This window comes from Odocoileus virginianus, chromosome 19, assembly GCF_023699985.2.
Source record: "Odocoileus virginianus isolate 20LAN1187 ecotype Illinois chromosome 19, Ovbor_1.2, whole genome shotgun sequence".
NCBI classification, from domain to species: domain Eukaryota; kingdom Metazoa; phylum Chordata; class Mammalia; order Artiodactyla; family Cervidae; genus Odocoileus; species Odocoileus virginianus.
This window is the reverse complement of record NC_069692.1, coordinates 8,172,763-8,177,707: the sequence shown is the minus strand read 5'-3', so window position 1 is coordinate 8,177,707 and position 4,945 is coordinate 8,172,763. Positions and strand designations below refer to the sequence as shown.

The window sequence follows — 4,945 nt, the reverse complement described above, 5'->3', positions numbered from 1 at the left end:
GATATTTCTCCCGGCAATCTGGATTCCAGCTTGTGCTTCCTCCAGCCCAGCATTTCTCGTGATGTACTCTGCATATAACTTAAATAAGGAGGGTGACAATATACAGCCTTGACATACTCCTTTTCCTATTTGGATAGATACATATATCTATTTATCTCTTTGTTCATATATACACTAAGGGAGTAGAATGGGGAAATGAGAAAGTTTTCACTTTTTTACTTAAGTCAACTGTTTTACTGTTTACTCTTCACAATGAATATATATTTTATTGAAACAAAATTTAAAGACTATATATAACCAGATACACATAAAGCAGTGGGTAAGACAAGTTAAGCTGGAGAAACCATTAGGTATTCTCTTCTTGTATCATTGTTATCAGCTGCTCAGGGAAGAGTATTCTATTTCATCATAACTTATGATAAACTTACTGTGAAATGTGCTGTATGAAAGGAGAGAAGGTTAGCCCTCCCCTTGACAAGGATGGAGGAGACTCTCGGGCCTGACAGCATGCATGCAGTTGAGGCACTGCCACCTACTTTGTGCATCTAATCTCTGTTGGGCTTCCCTGGTGGCTCAGCTGGTAAAGAATCTGCCTGCAACGTGGGAGACCTGGGTTTGATCCATGGGTTGGGAAGATCCCCTGAAGAAGGGATCTTGTATGTATGTGAGAGTTGGACTATGAAGAAGGCTGAGCACAGAAGAATTGATGCTTTTGAACTGTGGTGTTGGAGAAGACTCTTGAGAGTCCCCTGGGCTGCAAGGAGATCCAACCAGTCCATCCTAAAGGAGAGCAGTCAGTCCTGAGTGTTCTTTGGAAGGATTGATGTTGAAGCTGAAACTCCAATGCTTTGGCCACCTGATGTGAAGAGCTGACTCATTTGAAAAGACCTTGATGCTGGGAAAGACTGAGGGCAGGAGGAGAAGGGGACAACAGAGGATGAGATGGTTGGATGGCATCACCAACTCAATGGATATGAGTTTGGGTAAATGCTAGGAGTTGGTGATGGACAGGGATGCCTGGTGTGCTGGGATTCATGGGGTCGCAAAGAGTTGGACATGACTGAGTGACTGAACTGAACTGAACTGAAACCACTCCAGTATTCTGGCCTGGAGAATTCCATGGACAATATAGTCCTTGGGGTTGCAAAGAGTCAGACACAACTGAGCGACTTTCACTTTCACTACTGTGAAATAAAATTTTTGATTCAAAATCAAAACAAAACCTGGGCAAAGAATCTGTTCTACTTCTTGTCATTTAGATCATCAATCATACAGTAGTTAAATCCCAGCAATTGGCATCATATTAATCAGGTCACGATGGCTAGCTTTTTCTTATCTTTTACTCTCTCATTTTCTGATTTCTTTTCCAGTTTTTATTTAGCCCTAATTATTTGATAGCTTTTTCAATGAGCAACATTGAAATCTCCAGTCTTACTGAAAATGAATTGGACTATGAAACAGTCAGAACATTGATATTACAATACTCCTCTTTATATATTTAAAGATTTTCTGAACATTATTAACTATAGCCTGTAACTTTGAGTCACATTTAGTCAGTCCTGAAAATGGAGATGTGCAAGTGGGTTCCAGATGATAATTCAGAGTTTTGCATGGAGCTAAAAATTTCCTGAAGGGTTGAAAAGCTCTCTTTGGGTTACTAGGGAAAGAAAATGGACTATTGTATGCACAAGGGATTTGGGAATGAAAGGTACTATAGAAATAATAGGACTAACTGTTATTACTTTATTAATTGTTATTCTGTTTTGATTGATTGCCTTCTATTTCAAGTCTTAAAAGATTTCAATTTTATAGAATTTTATGTAATTTCTTTCCTTAAAATCTTCACTTAATAGCAATGATATTTTTCACCCTACTTCCTCTGATACTTCAGTGCTTAGAAACCATATGACATTATGAAACACAAGTAATTTTCTGAGGTAAAATTTACTTTAAAGACAATGGTATGGCTTATACTATACCTACCATTTTTATGTTAGATGAAGAAAAATATATAACACATATAGATAGACATGCTGCTGCCACTTACTTGCTCAGTTGTGTCTTACTCTATGTGACCCCATGGACTACAGCCTGCCAGGCTCCTCTGTCCATGGAATTCTCTAGGCAAGAATACTGGAGTGGGTTGCCACGCCCTCCTCATAGACAGACACATATACTTATATAAACAAAAGCTTGTTTTTAAACTTGACTACAAAAGTAATGTAACCTCATGATGGGTAATTTGGAAAACAAAGAAAAGTATAAGTAAGAAAATATTTTAAACATTTCTAAAGAAATATATCAATTAAACAAGTCCTTAATAATTAGTTCAGTATATTTTCTTCCAATCTTTTCTTTTAAATATTTGCTTATACACATGAACATTCCATACACTTTTTCTTTTCAAAATTGAGATCATTTTCTCTTTGGGGGTAGGGGAGTGCCATGCCCCATGGCTTGCAGGATCTTAGTTCCCCAACCAGGAATCAAACCCAGGCCTGGACAGTGAAAACTCTGAGTCCTAACCACTGGACCTTGAGGGGGTTTCTGAGATCATATTCTAGCTATCATTTTACACTTTTTCTTTGAACCCATTCTGAGCGTTTTTTCCCCGTGAGATTAAGCATTGTTTGTAAAAATTATGTTTAATGAATATACAATAGTCATCATATGGCTGTATTAAAATATCTATAAATATTTCATATTGTATCACTTGGGGTTCTGATAGGAAGCAGGTGACCCAGTCAACTGATGCACTGGCTAGAATTAATAAAGGGATGCTTTGCAAGTATGAGTTCAGGGCCAGGGACACCAAGAAGGGATGGCAAAGTACCCAGGAGCCATGCCACACAAGCCTGAAGAGGGAGAGGGAAGCATGGTTATCAGGATCTGAAGAGCTGCAGCCATCAGTAAGGGCCTCCCGATAGAAGCTTCGATGGAGAACTCAGCTGCTCCCAACCCCAGCCTGGCAGGGGCTTGTGAAGTCAGTGCTCCAATTTCTCTCTGTTTCTGCCTTTCAATCTCATGCTTCTGCTTACCACTGACCAAACCCAGCCAGAAATCAAAGAGCAAGAGAATCAGCTGATATTGAGAACAGAGAGCTCAGCTGCTGCCCTGGGACAAGAGTTGGGTGGGAAAAGGTGGACAGTATATCTGAACTGGCAAATATTCAGTATACTTATTGTTTTAGTGTTCCCCCTTTTCACTATTAGAGCAATAGAAAGAAAGAAAGTGAAGTTGCTCAGTCATGTCCAACTCTTTGCAACCCCATGGACTGTAGCCTACCAGGCTCCTCTGTCCGTGGAATTTTCCAGGCAAGAGTACTGGAGTGGGTTGCCATTTCCTTCTCCAGGTGATCTTTCTGACCCAGGGATTGAACCCAGATCTCCCACATTGTGGGTAAACGCTTTACCATCTGAGCCACCAGGGAAGCCAGAGCTTAGAGCAATAAGGTTGTGAGAAATACATTTGCAGGCTTGTTCTTCAGTTCTTTTAGATAAGTATCCTGACTATGACCCATCAGACTGCCCTGTCAATGATGTGATAACGGAAAAGTAAATTTGCATCAGGCATCCCATGCATGACTAAAATCATGTCATCTAATCAAGAATCAATTGTCCTTGTTTTGCTCCATAGCTGATATTAATAGGATTCACAGCATAGGATTTTTGGTTTCCTATCTAGGCACACATCCCATGCTGCCAAACCCAAGCGGCATCTTATATTAGCAAAATGAGGCAAAGTCACAGACCAATGACCTCAAACCATCAATTTCAGAACTCTATTTCTGCCATTCAACAGAAAACAAGACAAAACCTCCAGGACAACAAAGTGAAGAACTCAGAGTTTCTATCTGTCCCTCATTGTCTAAAAGGAACTCATGCCCTCCTCGAGGATATCTTCCCAACCCAGGGACTGAACCCAGGTCTCCTGCACTGCAGGCAGGTTATTTACCATGTGAGCCATCAGGGAAACATAAATGGAACTCAACATGTAGTCTTAAAGGAAGCCAGACTGCTGGAGGGCATTTCAGTCTTTATAGCATGGGGTTTTTAAGCGTGGTTGCATTTGGCCCTGCAAGCAACTTACTCAGAATGTTGTGCTCAGTCGTGTCCGACTCTTTGTGACTTTATGGACTGTAGTCCACTAGGTTCCCCTGTCCACAGGATTTCCCAGGCAAGGATACTGGAGTGAGTTGCCACTGCTTCCTCCAGGAGATCTTCCTGACACAGGAACAGAACCCACGTGTATTGCATCTTCTGCATTGATAGGCAGATTCTTTACTACTGCACCAGCTGGGAAGTTACCCCAATAACGTACTAACAGCAACTCAGTTTTATCCAGATATACTAAGAAAGAAGCACAATAAAATGATGACTCAGCCATTCACTTGCTATAGAATGTTGACTATCAGTTCAGTTCAGTTGCTCAGTGGTGTCTGACTCCTTGCGACCCCATGGATCGCAACACGCCAGACATCCCTGTCTATCACCAACTCCCAGAGTTTACTCAAACTCATGTCTATCGAGTCGGTGATGTCATCCAGCCATCTCACCCTCTGTCATCCCCTTCTCCTCCTGCCCTCAATCTTTCCCAGCATTAGGGTCTTTTCCAATGAGTCAACTCTTTGAATGAGGTGGCCAAAGTACTGGAGTTTCAGCTCCAGCATCAGTCTTTCCAGTGAACACTCAGGACTGATCTCCATTAGGATGGACAGGTTGGATCTCCTTGCAGTCCAAGGGACTCTCAAGAGTCTTCTCCAACACCATAGTTCAAAAGCATTTGTTCAAAGTTTTGTTCAAAAGCACAGTTCAAAAGTTTTCGGCACTCAGCTTTTTTTAACTGTCCAACTCTCACATCCATACATGACCACTGGAAAAACCATAGCCTTGACTAGACAGACCTTTGTTGGCAAAGTAATGTCTCTGCTTTTTAACATGCTGTC

The 4,945-nt window shown here is 41.2% G+C and overlaps 1 non-coding gene across 1 annotated transcript; it reads left to right on the top strand.

Moving 5' to 3' along the window:
* Window positions 1–436: 436 nt before the first annotated feature.
* LOC139029760 (U6atac minor spliceosomal RNA) lies at window positions 437–558 on the top strand. Its single transcript, XR_011481962.1, has one exon. It is a non-coding gene; the product is annotated as a U6atac minor spliceosomal RNA (small nuclear RNA).
* The last annotated feature ends 4,387 nt before the right edge of the window (window positions 559–4,945 follow it).